The sequence below is a fragment of the Bombus bifarius genome, unplaced genomic scaffold (assembly GCF_011952205.1).
Source record: "Bombus bifarius isolate JDL3187 unplaced genomic scaffold, Bbif_JDL3187 scf7180000007977, whole genome shotgun sequence".
Classification (NCBI taxonomy): Eukaryota; Metazoa; Arthropoda; class Insecta; order Hymenoptera; family Apidae; genus Bombus; species Bombus bifarius.
Genome location: NW_022884362.1, coordinates 1,554,834 through 1,572,898, shown reverse-complemented (window position 1 = coordinate 1,572,898; position 18,065 = coordinate 1,554,834). Strand labels below are relative to the sequence as shown.

The window sequence follows — 18,065 nt, the reverse complement described above, 5'->3', positions numbered from 1 at the left end:
ATTGCATTTACTTTACAGGATGTATATGTTATGTAATTTAAATATTTATTATAGATATATACAGGGTGGTTGGTAACTGGTGGTACAAGGGCGGAAAGGGGGTGATTCTACGTGAAAAAAGAAGTCGAAAATGTAGAAGAAAAATTTAAAAAAATTTTTTTTTAATTTTTCCATCGAGACAACGATCTACGGTGAGATAAGTTATAACGTACCGCACGCGTACCGAGCGAAAATTCAAAGTGGATTTTCTCAAAAACAAAGCCTCGAACGAACAATTTTTATTCTATATTTTCGACGTCTTTTTTCGCGTAGAATCACCCCCTTTCCGCTTGTACCACCAGTTACCAACCACCCTGTATATAAGATAGATAAATCTGAATCTCAATATTTAAGTCCCTTCTGCTTTCTTTCGTATTTTGTTCGAAAATTTTCAAACGTTCGTTCTTAGAGATTTTAATCTTTCATCGAATAATATGTATTTATTTCAAATAATTAAACATTCCCTTTTCTAACGATCTTTCTCAATAAATAATTGTCCATATCATTGTGACGATACTTGACGTAACTACATTGTTACCAGAAATAGTCAGCAACTCTGTTGTCATAATATAAAATTCTTTTGTTCGAAATATCTGAAACTTTACCGTTTTAACATTGAAATTATAAAGAATTATTTAAGCACAATTGCATTTAGTTTACAGGCTGTATATGTTATGCAATTTAAATATTTATTATAGATATATATATATAAGATAGATAAATTTGAATCTGAATATTTAAGTCCCTTCTGCTTTCTTTCGTATTTTGTTTGAAAATTTTGAAACGTTCGTTCTTAGAGATTTTAATCTTTCATCGAATAATATGTATTTATTTCAAATAATTAAACATTCCCTTTTCTAACGATCTTTCGCAATAAATAATTGTCCATATCATTGCACGATAATTTACGAGATACTGTTCCTTTTTATTACCGAATTTCCAATAAAAACGATAAGGATAATCGTTAGAGAATAATCATAAAAGTAGAAGCAGAATGTATCGAGTAAAAGTAAAAGGTTGGTAATTATTATAAGGAGATGCAATACGTAATAACAAGGGAACGTAAAAATACATGATTCCTACTCTGTTAGTATGCAAATAGTAGTCGGTATATTTCCACATCAAGTTTCGTTATTCATTAGTACAATTTTTTGCCATGAACTCCACCCAATGATGTGTGCAAGTATGTAACAGGAAACCTTGAAGCAAGTTTCTTGAATATAATACAAATTGATCGATTGTTTTTTTCTTATTTTTTTTATTACGTTTGTCGATCGATGTTTCAAGTAAACTTACTTATGAGATAATTTCTACTACCGAAAACGTGAAACTACACCGTAAAGTCGTTTATTCGCATTGCGTAATATCCTGTTGTCTGTATACCAATCTACGTGTTTAGCTCGGCAATACAACGGTTTTTGTATATTTCTTTTTAAATATAAATAATTACGTTTCAATCGCAGACATTTATGCAAAATTATATTTTTATAAATACGATTAAATCAGACGTGTATTTCACTTGCTAAATATTATGAGAAACACTCTATTTTGCATCGCTCACATGTTTTTCCACTTTTAAATTCCCCATAAAGATCTAGAAATCTGCGGTCTAATTATAATACCGATACCATTCCAACGATAATGCTGCAATAGCATAAACGATGGTGCAACTAGCGAGCAATACCATTCAAAATTGTAAATAATATCTATCGGTGGTCGTTAAACAACGTAGAAACAAATAATTTTTCGAAGATGACTGTAATTCAGCGTGAAATCGTATTTCTATAACGCTTACTTATAAATTATAAATTATAATTATCTATAATAAGTATTAACTTATTATAAATAATCAGCCGTGTCACTGCTCCACGCCAGAAAAAATTACTGAAAATTCTCAATGCGAGAATTGATCGTAAATATTAATAAATAAACAAAAAAAATCGTATTTGCAGTACGCACAAGTATACCATTTTTCCACCATGCGTCCGTGCTACAATGTTAAAACGATTATGGTTTCGCTTAAGAGACGCTGTTATTCGCGACGTTACGACTTCACGGCAATTAAACATTCCGATATATAAACGATATGCAAATTGGCTATAAAAATTATTTCCACGTACCCTTATCTTCCGATCAAGCGTCTTTTATCTGGTTTTTTTATAACAATAAGTACTAATATAAATACAAATACTATAATAAATACAATAGTGCGCGAATAGTTTTTCCGGTCGTTATATAATTAACACGTTCCTCAGCCACGTTCTTTTAGCTAATCGATGATACATATTATGTAGTTTCCTGAAGATTCCGCAATTATACGAATAATCGTGAAAAGAAGATAAAAACATATCGGACGATTATCGAATTAACATAAATTAATTTATCACATTATCGATTGGATCGAGATTAAAAAGCTAAAAAGGACTGGTAATTTTTTATTTCCTTTTTATGCAAAGGAACGTGTCGATTTATTGGTTAAATATCGAACGACAGTATCATTGATTTAATTGGAATTTCTTCGTTTATCCTTCCTTCCTTTATTTCCTCTTCTTTTTCTAACAGAGACGACTGTAAAAAATCAACATACATCAAGTTGCTATATCATCGATTTATCCATTATTTAGAATACAAATCCATTTCTATTTCGGTTACTTGCGAGCCGATAGTATTAGTCAACGGTGAAGAATTTCAGAATCGTTCAAAAGTAAAATTTCTTCGGTATAGCGCAACGTAAATATCCTCGTACGGATTGAAAGTCTCCGCGCGCTATGTCATAACTATATGTATCCAATGTTCGTTGGAAATTTCACCTCTAATGGAATAGTCGTACGAACAGTAGCGCCGACACATAATATAGTATGGCTACGACGTCGTACCGTCGCGTATCGGTACCTTTGCCTAACATATCATTACAAAAATTCACTGTTTATTGTGAATACCAAAATGTATTTAAAATTGTATCTTGGGTTAAATAAACATCATTAAAAAAAAAAAGTCGTATGAACAGTGCCAGTGAAGATCATAAAAATCGAACAGTGAAAGAGACTGGATTCCATCGACGGTAGTCCGCTACTGTAAAGTTTCGCTTCTTTCCGATTCAAACGAATCGTACATTTTCATTTAAATAATACGATATTTTATAATAGCAATGAATAATTGTTGTTATATCTATATTTAGAGGTAGAATCGCGTTAGTTATTAGCTTATTATTCGGATGAAAAACACCACACTTCTCTGAGCCGAAAAACCTTTATTGCACACACTTGGAAGGGACACGAACGAACGGAAATGAAGCCTTAAACTATCGATCTGGGTTATCGACCGTGTCTAGTAATATCTTCTAGTTATTCCTTTTTGTAACTAGCCGTCAGTATATAGATGGCGAACGAGAACTCACGTTGTCATTTTCAACAATAATACGACGAAGATGATACTTAAATTAACGATATTTGTTTTGTTAAATAACGATATTGTTGTTTTTTAATTAACAATAGGACAAATAACGCAACAGAATGGCTCGCAATCGCATCGGTTTCCTCACCATTTCGACCACTGTATTTCCCGACCATGCTAATCCGTCGCTAATCAAAAAATATGTATCGGAAATCCCAGAAATCTACATCCAGACATTATCATCGACAAATCTTCGCTTGTCTATTATTATTTCGTCTATTCATACTGGAACAATTAGTTAACGACGTTATAATAGCCGTAAACGAACGAGGATAGAACGAGAATCGATTTACAATGAAACAGCCGGATGTATTAGATTCTTCTTTTCTGCGAACATAGTATCGTAACGGGGAACTGAAGAAAGATAAGAAACAAGAGCGATAGCGTCGGCAGTGGACGACGACGCGGTATACGCTGGCTATAAAAAGTATCGACACACCTTCCTGTTTAATGTAACGTTTACGTATCGGCTAAGTACTACTTAATTACATTCAGGTAGATTCATGGGCAAGCAGCATATTATCGCATTTTTCATGGATAAACCGAGTCGTGTACACGACCGTATTTCATTCTTTTTTACCATGCTCGCCTTAGGCGTATCGGAAGTATTTCCGAGACGCTCGTCGGTAGGCCGCGAATTTTTACGCGAGTTCGTAATTTTTCTAATCTGATAATCTCTGAGAATATAATTAAAAAATTAGCACCTCCTGGATAGGAGATCGTTTTACGTACCAAGTATTTCATAGAAAGCGAAATACTTCGCACGTTTCGTATATCTTTTCGTATGCAGAAAATCCAAATCCATTCAAATGCAGAAACATCCGCAGTCTATTTATTCGAGTCTTTAACGTATCGTACGTACATCGAGTACATTGCGCATTCGGTTTTCGAGCGAAAGGTTTAAACGGTTCTTCCGTTTTTTCCGAAATCTAGTTCCGTCCGAGATTTTTTCCAAATCTGACACTTCTTCGAAAATGAAAGTTCGATTTCAGGTATTCGGCATTCTTTTAAGCAATTTGTCTACGCAGAGTCAAACGTTGTATCGTTCGACAGTACTTTCGTACGACTACGAAACTTTGATTCTACGAGAATGAGAAACATAGAATCCGAGGAAAATTTCATCGCACCGATGTCTCTCGTAGCCGCCGTAGTTTCCTATAATTATTCACCGATGATAAATGGAATCGTCGTTGGCCGAGCCTTATGGGCGTATGCCCGGCAGTCGAGTACGCCGATTGGATATCGATAGCGGGCCCTCTCGATTAAATCACCTGCTACACTTCTTCAGGTATATAGAGTTACCGGTATTCGTAATGACTTCGATAATAACGATCAATCTTATTATTAGTCCGGCTATTGTTTGTAGATGTAGGCCATAACATGTTTAGCGATCGAATGAACGAGCATATCGTCGGGAGACGAAGGCGTGTCCCTCATACTCTACGGATACAAGTTGTACAGGGTGTTACAAAAATCATGGAATAAGACTCTACGTCTTGATCTGGTTTAAGACTTTCGAGCAGGAATATTAAATCAAGTTGACAAATTATTTGGAGCATTGTTAACACTAACGATTATCGTCTCGTTTGAAAGGATCATATAATTGGAATCGTACAAATTCGTGACGATTTTTATCGACGAGTCTCTCAGAATTTCTTATTCGTGCGTAAATCAGGCTGTTAGGTATACATTTTCTGAAACGCGATCTTGTTAGAATTTAATCTCGAAATTAAGATTAATAATCCGTGGAAGACACAACGTTTCTGTTGAAATAATATTATGCGATATTTATTAAACAAAATTACAGAAAATACAAGCGAGTGTCGTGGAACGTCGACAGTTGGCTAATTATTCTCAGACTGACTGACTTAGTGACGCACTTCTTTTTTTTTATTTTGTTGTTTACATTCGCAATTTGTCCAGTTTGGACATTTGGTAGAATTTTTTAGCTGTTGGATTATCATGTGGGTGGCTACCCCCAGTAGGATACCATCTTCGCGTTTGTTAGGTTATGTCCTTTGTGAGGTCTGCTGGGTGTTTCCTTTTCAGTCTTCTATCCATGTTTGAGGTGTTGATCGTTTCCACGGCTAGCCGGTTTCGGTGTGTTCCTATTCTTTCTTCTAATTTCCTCTTTGACCGTTGGTATCCCCAGGTCCTTCCGTATATCCTCGTTTCTAACGTACCATGGGGCGTTCACTATTGTTCTAAGAATTTTAGCTTGTACCGTCTCTATTTTGTTTATATGGCTCGTTGCTGCTGCCCCCCCCCCCATAGTGGTTTTATGATCGTTTTGTATATTTTTCATTTATTTTCTATGCTTAATTTGGATTTTCCATTTGTCAGCCGATGCATTTGTCTCCTTGTTGTCTGTGTTGAGGTTATTCGATGTGTAAACAGAGAAAACACGTGGATAAATTGTAAGGCAGAAAATATATTTAAATAGAAGCGTAATTATAAGTAAGAATACAATTTCAGCTGGTCCAGATCTGTGTCCAGGTCTAGCTGTGTTACCCAATAACTGAAAACCCCGAAGCCAACGTCGCCTGTCTACCGTTTGTGGTCTGACTTCGTCACAGTCTTTTGTCTACGCGCTGTCGATGGCTTCGGTGCTTGAGAAAACTAAAAACTACTTATGTACAAATTATACTTATCTATAACGAGTATTAACTTATTAGAAATAATCAGCCATGTTACTGCGTCACGTCAGAAAAATTACTGAAAATTCTCAACGCGAGAATTGATTGCAATTTTAATAAATAATAATAAAAAGAAAAGGAAACTAAAAAGACCAGATGCAGAGTTTTCTTATAAGTGGTGACCACTTCAACAGTCTGTATTTTGTCTATTATCGATTTAGTATGCTGTTTCCACGTGAGTTGTGTTTCTAGGCGGAGTCCTAGGTATTTGACTTGCCTTGTTCGCGGTATATGCGTGCCGTTCAGTAGGACGTTTGGTGGTGTCCGTTTTCGCAGTGTGAATGTAATATGATCGCATTTAACGGGGTTTAGTGACCCATGGCCCCTGAAAAGATTTTCAACCCCACTCTCTATACAGTAACGAGTGTGACCTGCGTAAGTGCCCTGTTCAAATGCCTGTGTAGATGTCTGTGTGGCGACATGCGCCACGAAATCTTCCAGCAGCTTCGCGATACAAAGCGCGACACCGACGTGCCCAATGTTCCACCCATATCCTCGCGTTTCTTCCGCCGAATTCTCGGAAGAGCGTACACGCGCCAGCCGCCGCGGTGCGTCTAACGAACGCACGCTAGTGGGGATATCGAAGGGCAACGAAGGGAAGATCGCTCACCTCGTCTGTATAAGATTAATATAGTTGTATTCCAACGGATCTCTTAACGTCTCTTTCACCATGCTACTGTAACGTCAGTTCGCATCAGAGACCAGGTCGCACACCGCGGGCAGGATGGCGCCCGGATGTCTGCACATCCTTGGCGCGTACCCTCGATAGTCCTAAGTGCCCACCGGGGGTCTTGGAATTTTCATAGTTAAGGTCCTTCGGACCAAGCGAGTATCTCTTGTCTTAGGTTTCCTTTCACGTTTATCGTTTGCCACGGGTTAACACGGAAAGTTAGTTTTTCCTCGCGTCTGGTACGTTCCGTTAGCAACTTTCTCACGAGGACGGCCAAAACCCTTCCTGGTCCACCGACCGTCTTATTATCCAATCGGAGACGCTGTCTACTGCCCCCGCTTCCTTAACCAAAATTTTCATTGACAAATCCGATAGTCCCGTGTCCTTAGACACACCCACCCCTAGCTTTCCTTAGACACGGTATCGTCGGCGAAACTCGCTTATTCCGTATCCTTAGAATAGTCGACGCATCTTTACCTGTCTCTACCCTTGTAACAGTCGCGTACCTAACGTATCGGTGTAAGTTTTACATAACGTGGTTGGAGCGAATCGTGATTTATGTTAATTCAGTGTGTACTCCAGTTTGATCGCTGAATTTGTAAGAAAGTTCGATTAAAACAAAATTAATAGTCGTGCTACGACTCGACTATTTTTGCTTTATCACGCAACCCTCAAGTTTACGCGACAGTACGTACGTTTTCTTTATTAAGTTAGTCTGGTAAATTACTCTGATAAGTATCGCGTGCCCGTTGAGATATAAGTCGTATTAGCAAACGACGATATTATATTATATAAGCGTTTAAGGGTGAAATATAATAAAGTTTCACTTGTTTGCGTTAATAATCGGGATCGCTAGATTCAATTAGTTATCTAAATTAGGTAATATTTACTTATTTATAATACTTATAAATTATACTTATCTATAATAAGTATTAACTTATTAGAAATAATCAGCCATGTCACTGCGCCACGCCAGAAAAATTACTGAAAATTCTCAACGCGAGAATTGATTGTAATTTTAATAAATAAATAAAAAAAAAAAAATAATCACGATTTTCTCAGAATGCGGTGTTGACCGAACTGTACATCGTTTAAACGTAGCTAACGGTTGTTGACACGAAAGAATCAAAGTAGATTCAACTCGACAAACATTCGTTCAGGAAATATCGCTTAAACGATAGTTATTCGACAGCACACGCCAGTTATATCTGTTTACACTTTCGTAACAACCGTTGCGCAAATAATGCAGAACCATATCGCGATCGAGGTCCGATCTACTTGGCGTTCACTGGATTCGCAGTGACATATACAGTGACTGATGAAAATGTTCGAAGATTTAAAGTAGAAAACTGATGCGTTGTACGGTGACTATAAAAGATACCGACGTACCATTGTGTTTATTATACTTACGTCTAAGTTAGTCAGATGCGATTACGTTAAATTTTGTAGCATTTATTTTTCAAATCTATATATTTCAGTATTTCGATACTCCGTTTCGGTAGATTATTTTTATTTCGATATTTTGCTTTTCCAATCTTTCCATTCCCGACAGTTTGTTTTCGTTTTCGATTACGTCATATTTAAAATTCTGTCGTTTCATCATAGAGCGACATTAAGATCGGAAAATCAAGAAAAATGTATCTCGATCGAGAGTATGACAGCTTGGAATATTTAAATGCCGCGTTAGAAAGTCTATCGTCGAATCTGTGAGAAAAGGAGATCTCGACAGCTGAGAACAGAAAATTACAAGGATAATATTTGATCGTCGTTTCTCTTCGCGAACATCGTACGTTGAACAAATAATGTATTTTATAAGCTTGCCAGTAGATTTTTCTCTTTTTCTAAAACTTATTCGTGTTTCGTTACTTTCGAAATACACGCGTCAGTCGTATTATTCGTAGATTACGGCACACGGTGTTTATTCTGTTAAAATATAAGCGCGATTCAGAGTCAGCTCGAAACACGAAACGCGGAGCTTTCCGCAAGAAATCCGTGCGTGAGTCGTACCGTTTGGAATGAGTTCCGGAATGCAAAACGCTCATGTTCGTGATTACGTAGTCGTACACGTAGTTATTATGTGCACGGACGCGTTTGTTGTCCTTTAATAATTAATTATCTACTGCCGTAAAAGAATTTTCCATAATATCGCGCGAACGATCGCCCAAACTGATCGAATTTATTCCATCTATACGTTATACAAGGTGGTTGGTAACTGGTGGTACGAGCGGAAAGGGGGTGATTCTACGCGAAAAAACAAGTAAAAAATGTAGAATACAAGTTTTTCGTTCGAGGCTTCGTTTTCGAGAAAATCAACTTTGAATTTTCGCTCGGTACGCGTGCACCTTATCGCGTCTCGTTGTAACGGATCTCACTGTAGATCGTTGTCTCGATGGAAAAATAAAAAAAAAAAAAATTAAGCTAGTCATCTTTTCCATTTATTTAGCAAGTTACTAACTTTGCTGCCACTAACTTTAATTATGTGTACATTAAACTATGGATTACGATTCTTCATGATACGCTTGAAGCCGTACGAATATAGTACGTTGTCGTAGAATCAAATGTACAAAAATCGAAAAAGGAAATTACACGGATCCGCGTACGATGTTTCTTGGAAAACGTAAATAAACGAGAGAAGTATATCGGAATGGGAGAATACGATTTTCCCAGCGTTTAAGAAAAATAACATTTTATACGAGTTATTGCACACTCGAGTACGCGATAAGTACGTAATAACTTCCGTTCAATTATAAATTTCTAGTCACAGTATCGATCTCGGTATCAAACAATACGAGTTCGATAACGTCTCATCGAAATAGAAGTACATAATTAAATCACATCTCTTTCCCCGATTTTCATAATGTTATCTCTCGTTCGACATCGAGCCTCTCGGTTCTCAACCTTCCGTTACACGTACGTGTGAACATATTCTATCGTAAAAATACTTTGTAACTTGCAGAACCGTTCGTTAAATATGAGAGAACAACACTATACTGTAATTAATACAATACTAACTATATAATAACTGTATAATTAATACATTATTTATTATATTAACAATAATAACTATATAATTAATACAATATTCTATGCAGTAATTGTAAAAATATATATATACAAACTGGGAGTATTTTATTTATGCAATTTGTGCAAGTTAGTTTTACGAACATAAAGGAACATAATTTGGATAGAAGTTTGTTTCACCCGTTACAAGTGCGGTCGAACCTCGATAACTCGAGCCTCTGTAATTCGAAAACTACAATTTTGTTCGTTCTCCTGGTCCGCCGTGGAAACCTCGGCAAATCGAGATATGAACCTACTTCGTCCGAGAAAAGCGCGAACCTCTGTAAGTCGAAGTTTGATCAAAACTACCAAAACTCGATACTACAGCTATATATCGTTATTTTTATTATTCTATCCTGTTTTTCGACGCGACTTGAAAAAAAGGAACTCGTTTGGCCTGGCTTACAGAATGAAAAATAACAGGCATATACTTAGAGCTTACAATGAAAAATCGTATCTCAAAGTCGTTACGCTTGTGATCCTTGCACCACGCGTCTGCGTGTCCCTCGCACGCAACTTACAGCGGCTACGAAAGATATTCGCACATATCCGTATCCTTATGCTTCGATAAAGCGTCTTTCCATTAGGTTCTACGTATATACGTTTCACTTCCGTCGTATCAAATTTGTCTACTTCCACGAATGTTCGTCAACGTTAAGTACGATGAACGCTATGATGCGCGAACTGTCATTTATTTTTCCAAGTACGTAATATCTATGTGCGTCTAAATGCATATTCCAGAAGTGGAATTTCTTCTTCCTCGCGCGTCTACGTTAAGCCGTTTCCGTCCGTCGAATTTGGTTTGCTCGAAGAACACGACGCGCGTTTTCGCATTTACGGAGAATCTGACGACGCAAAAATAGAGAAAACGTTGAAGCGTTATAGCGCTCGTTGTGATTAATAATCGAACCGAATACCTTCCATTTGTTAATCGTATTAAAAATACGAGTTCCCTCGGAACTCGAGTTACCGAGACTCGAGATCAACCGCTAAAATAAATCGTCTATTATCGCTTCTTACTTACCTATTCGTTCTGCTCGTTTTTCAGCCGAAATCACCAGTACGAAGCTCGAAGAGAAAAAAGAAAGAATATAATTAGTATATCACTATCGATTCGATGCACAGACACACTGAGACGATTTAACAGAGTAAAAAGTATGCTTGTACGTGGCCGATCGTATACACGGAGATGGATCCCTCCGAATGCGAGGGATGCAGGACTAAATGAGAAACGAGCCAGTGGACAAGCTTCATTTATAAGAAAGTGTCCAAGGATCGAGCCTTCCGCGGACACTATCGAGGAAGGGGCACCTCGAGCTCGTATATTAACAGGTAAATACTTGGCTATGGTGGGAGTACGCGATACTCTTGATCTTTGATTTCCAAGGTCCGTTCTATCGATCGCTCGTATCTTGTTCCTTTAGAGTCGAAAGTTCAGCCGGAGACTATCGATGTGCGGCTATCGCGTAGGTAGCACGGGATTAACAACCAAGGATTAATATCTGTCACTGAAAAATAATAAAACTTACGCTTTGTCCAGTAGTAATATAATCTTTTTTTTTTATTTAATTGTTTACATTCACGATTTGTCCAGTTTGGACACTTGGTAGAATTTTCTAGTCGTTAGATTATCACGTGGGTGTTACCGAAGAGTCCGTACTAGCAGATCTTGGACGAAACACTCGCTTTCTCTCTTCTCTCGTCGTGTCTAAGGTGTAGGTCTGTTAGGTGAGCCTTACCGAAGAGTCCATACTACTATCGTGTGGGTGGCTACCCCCGGTGGGATACCATCTTCGTGTCTGTTAGGTTGCGTCCTTTGTGAGGTCTGCGATAGCGACATAACGTAAGAAATATGGAAAATGTGCGTGTACGGAATTTTTGCACGTGACAACAAGAATATAAAGAATCTCGAAATCGTTCATCGTTTCTGTCGTCATACTATCGAACAATTAATTACACGCAATCGTATGTTTAAGTCGAAATGCGTATAATTTGATGAAAAGGTAGAGACAGTGACGAGAAATGAAAAAAGATGGAGATGAAATCAATTCGCATATGGAATCGTGTAACGAATCACATATGGAACGTTGTTATTACGATTAGGCGATCCTTGAACAACGACGATTATCTTTTTAATGAGAGACAAAGGCCTGATGTTCGTTTTCGAGGTGATTAACCCGCACGATTAAAACGACATGTATGGGTTTCTAGTCGGTGCATTATCGTTGTAACATTGACATACTTATCCAACCGATTCTCGTGCCAGGTAACACTGTAATATGTAACAAAGGGAATTCGAAGACTCTCCTTGAAACGTGTTACCGCGATACAAGAGTTTCAATAGTGTAGGCACCGTAGTTGCCTACATGTAGTTTTTTTTTTTTTTATTTAATCGTTCACATTCGCAATTTGTCCAGTTTGGACATTTGGTAGAATTTTTTAGCTGTTAGATTATCACGTGGGTGGCTACCCCAGTGGAATACCATCTGCGTGTTTGTTAGTCCTTTGTTGTTGTCCTTTGTGAGGTCTGCTGGGTGTTCCCTTTTCAGTCTTCTATCCATGTTTGAAAATTCTCAACGCGAGAATTGATTGTAATTTTAATAGATGAAAAAAAAAAAAATGTTTGAGGCGTTGATCGTTCCCACAGCTAACCGGTTTGGAACTTGTAGTGACTACGAAATGTACATGTAATCCGCTGTAAATCCTACACCATACGACTTTTTCACATCTTCTCCTCGTAGACTCAAGGCACGCGATATTTCTTCGGTCTCTCGTTATTATATCAAAGACTAATTGCATCTCGTAGTATACGAGTTCGATCGTTCCGTTCAAAATTCAACATCTCGTTCGAAGATATGGAAGCTTAGGTGACTCACGATCAGGTAACTTCGACTTGCCATAATTTACAGTAAAACAAGAAGGTAACGCTATTAAGCACATATTATGCTAACTACTGTAATTCTTTACGCGGACATAAAGAGTTGGAGAATTTCATTGTCGTAGCGTGTAGCTATACTACGCTTATACGCAGATACATCGTTATTCGCGTGTTCGATCAAACCCGAGGAAATTATAGGGAACGTAACGCTTCGAAATTAAACGGTCGAGGAAGTATTAATATCAAAGCGATCGTGAAAGATAGTTTAAAAGATCGTTTTAGCAGCATAGTTACTTCTTTACTCTGCCCTGTTCTTTGGAAAAGATGCTGACGGTTTTACAGTTTCCTTGAACTATCTTATCCACTAACTTAGTTTCTATCGCTATTATCCAATCGACTCGTCGACTATCTCGCTTCTATTTATTATTCATTTATTATTGTTTTATTTATTTATTATAGTCCGTGCCTTTCGGCTTTGGACGAACTTTCGGTTTTACATCTCTTGCGTCTAATTCTCTTCTTACACGTCTACCTTCCACTCTATTCTATCGCACTACCTTGCTTATTCTACCTCTAAAAACTAAAAATTAGGAACTATAAATTAGCAACTAATGACTAAAAACTACTGCCACTTTGGTCCTTGGCCTCCTTGTTGTGCCTCCTCCTTGTCGTTTGCCCTTCTCTTCTCTATTATCGCTCTCAGTTTTGCTAAACCTTCTCCGGTCTCGTTCAGCGTTTTTCCTATGTCCTTTGGTCCTCCCGTTATTTCACATTCTTCTATTACACGTCTTAGGTCTTCTTCTTTCATTCTGCATAGTCTGCATCTTTTTTCCCTCTCTTCTTTCCAGTATTCCTTTGCTTTAGTCTCGTTTCCGCATCCGAATCTTGTCAGTATTCTTCCACTTCATCTTCCCTTCTAAGTACTTTGGTAATTTCTCTTTGGCTATGTTTCTGTAGTGTATGTTGTACTTGGATTCCCTTATCCTTTTCCCCCTCTTTTCTTCTTTTTTCTATAATTTGGTCCACTGTCGTCCTTTCTTGCTCCTCTCCTGTTTCTATCTGCCTCTTTTGTTCTTTTCTCACCTCTTCCAGTCCCTTTCTCTTTCTCTTTCTTGCTCTTTTCCCTTCCTGACCATTCCCCCATTCTCTCTCTCTCTCTCTCTCTCCTTTATGCACTCCTTTACTAATTCCTTTTTTGATTCTAGGGCTTCCTCTTCGTACCTCGCTGCTCTTTTTAGCTCTTATTTGCATTCCTCTAACAGTATATAGCTTGGTGTTGATCTCGCTTCTAAATTCCTCATAGTTAGTCCTCGGACTGTCAGTTACATGACGCAAAGCAATATAATCGACAACCCGAAGACTAACCACGATAAACGCAGAAAATGATCGTAGAAGTCCTAAATCAGTCGTTCTGTTTCGAATCGCTGGAAATTCTGCGAGCTTCGAGTGTTCGCAGGATCGCAATTTCCTCTTACCCTCTGGTATTTCGTGCCGATCCTGACTATACTTATTTTCATTATATTCCTTATTCTTATATCCCTTATTCTTATATCCCTTATTCTTATATCCCTTATTCTTATATCCCTTATTCATCGTTTAACCCTCCACTGTTCGATCGCCTCTCGACTTCTCCATGTTCCTCGACTATCTTTTTCCTTGTCCATTCTCGTCTAATATTCCTTTCACCCTCTCTTTCACCCCTGTCGCGAGTACCGCCTTCTCTCGCGCCCCTTTTCAACACGTGTGCCAGGATTCCGACTCATAACAGCACCGTACACTACGCAATTTTTCCTGCCCCTTCATCCTCGTACTCTCGCTCGTTTTAAATCTCAATATTCCACTCCACCTGTTTAGAATAATCGACGATACAGGTATTACGATATTAAATAGACGTTACACGATGTGAAATATTGCATCAGTAGACGCTGTACGATACTGAAAGAAGATCGAAGAAAGTAAATGGTAAAAGACAAAAGATCGCTTTACCTTCGAATGATTCAGCGCGATTAATTTGTGGCGGATCGGTACCAACAGGACGCCGACAGGTCGAGGAGGCATCGACGCGGTCGTAACACCTCCCGAGCGATCCGCGGGTACCAACCGCCAACACCAGAGGGCTACTACGACGACGACGAGTCTGTCTGTCTCGCTAGCGGTCGAATATACGCTGTCACGATACAAATACCGCACCTAGCGAGACTCCCTCTACTTCTAAGGTAGGAACTATCGGGTATATCATAGACTGTGTCAAATCCTAAAGCTAATAAGAAAGCACTTCGCTCAAGCGGCAAAAATAAAAGAAAACAGCTTAATCTTCGGTTGCCTATATCCTAACAACGCATATTACAAAAACACCCTGACAACAGGCCACATCCTAACCCCCAGAAGCTTTCCTATACCTAGACGAAAAAAACTACCTCCAGGACCAAAACGATATTCCAATAATTTATCACTTAAAAAGAAAAATAGGGATCAAAATCATACTCTACGAAGAAAAACATAAATGGACAGACCGCAGACACCGGATGGAGATACAACATGTGGCCCTCCCCCGGGAAGACACCAAAGGCAAATACAGAAAAAACACAAAAAAATATTGGTGGATACAGAATCCATAATAAAATAAGAGAGAACGTTAAACCGACAGAACTCGATTCTGACACCGCATAACACAGGTGTAAACTGTAAATATTTGTAAATAAACCTATTTGACATCCCCCTCCCCAAAGTTACACAGCACCCAAAAAGCAGACTACCGAAGCGTCCTATTCTGCGACCAAATTTTCAGGATAGAAAAAATCAAATAAAAAAAAAAAACAAAACAAAATCATATAAAAGCCCCGCTCCCCAGCGGCTTAAACCCAAAAATTCTATTAAACGCAAAAAATGTAAAGCGCCGACACATAATATAGTATGGCTACGACGTCGTACCGCCGCGTATCGGTACCTTTGTCTAACACATCATTACCAAAATTCACAGTTTATTGCGAATACCAAAATGTATTTAAAATTGTATCTTGGGTTAAATAAACGTCATTAAAAAAAAAAAAAAAAGGACTACCGGGTACAGCCTTACCGACGAGTCCATCGGTAGTCCCGGGACGAAACGCGAACTCTCTTTTCACCTGGCAGCAACTACGCTTCCTACGAATTATTTTCTGCCTCAAAGTAACGAGCAGAAAAATTTGCTTCGCTTGATAACGTTTACTTCTCTGTCAGTCAAATATTTTCAAGTATTCTCGATTAATCGCACGGCTTTGTACTCGCCAATTTCTTCGAAACGTTATTCCATGAAATCATAATTTATTTCTCGTTCTGTTTCGTATCTCCTGTCGACCGAGAGTATCCAGAGTATCGAAGACCGATAGTTGCGAAATACACGTTCGGGTCAAATTGTTGGCAATATCGTGCCGTTTGAACAGGAACTAAGTGGCATTGAGCCAAGGCTAAAGAATTCGATTCATAGACGAACGAACATTAACGTTTCGACGATCCAGTCATCTTTCGTTAAACTACTCGTCTCATCTCGATGCTTACGTAACGTTATTCACGATTAATCATCGAAATGGAAAACGAAGAAGAGAAAGATGATCGATTAAAGAAGATCGTTTCGACGAAACTATCGATCGCGTTGTTACAAAAATTGGAATATTTTCGAATTATGGATCGCAGAGTTAACTCGAAACGCGTTATCGTGGCTTTTGTTAGCAAAGCCAGTTTTCAACGGAGGAAGACAGCGCATTATGTAAATCCACTTCCTCGTAATTAATTGTCGTTATTGTCTTATCGATAAAATATTGGAACGATAACTCGTCTCTGTGAATTACGATTAATAGCAGAACGATACGTTACAGCGTATGTGTCATATTCTGAGATTATTAACATAGCATAGGAAATTCTTTCCACATATTCGAATATTACGACTGTAACGTTACAGTAGAATTACGCCATAGACAATTAATCTACAATTATGGGAAAAAGTGCCACGATATATAGTATACTGTAATGTACCATAAAAAAAAAAGAAAGCATAAAATAGTGTAAAAAAAAAAAGCGTGAGAAAGGGGTAACTTACAAAGAAGTATTATTTATAAATAAACTTATTGGGAATGAACTGAGAGTATGGGTATATGAATTTTATGAAACGTGTACGGAGCATCTTGTCAACATCTTTTATGACTGCACAGTATCGGTGGAATAAAAGTTGACAGTAATTTTTCAACATTCTGCTAACTATTTTGTTATTTATTTTTATATTATTTATTTTTTAATCGATCGTCTACAGTTGTACTGTCCGCTATGATAATTTATTTATTATTTATTTAGTAACTCGATGGAAATTGTAGGTGAAGTTTCGTTATTTTTGGGAAACCCCCATTCCTATTATAGATTTTTATGATTTTAACGTTGGATTACAATTTTCTAAATGATGTTCTTACGATAGAAGACTGGTTAATAAGTATCAGAGCGTTATTTGATTCGAGCGTTATTAAAAATTTATAGAACAGGCAGATCGTAGGCTGCACAACGATCGATCTTCGTTTATTCTAGATATTAAAAGAACATGGAACGATATCGTTTTAATTGTGTTGAAAATTTGTATAAAATTCTCGGATAACTCCTGCCAACGACAGTAAAAATTCACCGTAATCAATCGAAAGATTAATTTTGTATCGAGGGGATATAAAAATAGAGAAGATATAAAATATAAAAACCACAATTACACGCTCGAAAACGTTTCAACAACTTGGCTGTTTGTATTAAAAAAAAAAAAAAAAAAAAATTTGTCCACGTATCAGCGATCGTAAAAATATTAAACGATTCCACGTATAATACCAAATGGCTACTCGGATAACATTTTCTCTCGAGGAATCGTAGACTGGACAAAACGCAAAATGTGTCTGATTTCGTTCAAACTGATTCTAATTTTAACGCGTTATTTCTTTCTCGTAGAAGCGTCCGAATGGAAAGAAGCCGAAACAAAGGTAAATGTATCCTTTAAAGATCGATCGTAGTATTACCTTTTACGACAGAAATTTCATTTTTTCAGTAATTTGTAACGTCAGATCTGGAAGATGATCCACCCGACGACTCATCCTCGTTGAAAAAATATTCTCAAGAAATTTCTGTCGATACGTCGATCTACGATAACGTGGATACCGCGATTCTACCACCAATATACCAACATATTGATGACGACGAATACCGATACAACGTATAATACCAAATGACTACTCGGATAACATTTTCTCTCGAGGAATAGTAGACT

General features: G+C 37.7%; 1 protein-coding gene across 2 annotated transcripts in view; it reads right to left on the bottom strand.

The window, feature by feature from the left end:
* Positions 1-11,202, bottom strand: part of LOC117204163 (D-galactonate transporter) — a 30,278-nt gene extending 19,076 nt beyond the window's left edge. Inside the window, exon 1 of one of the 2 annotated variants that reach the window (XM_033441317.1) lies at positions 10,943-11,202. The gene's annotated coding sequence lies outside the window, so the exon portion shown is untranslated. The remainder of the gene's footprint in view (positions 1-10,942) is intronic. The other variant, XM_033441316.1, reaches the window with a different exon arrangement.
* Positions 11,203-18,065: the final 6,863 nt, after the last annotated feature.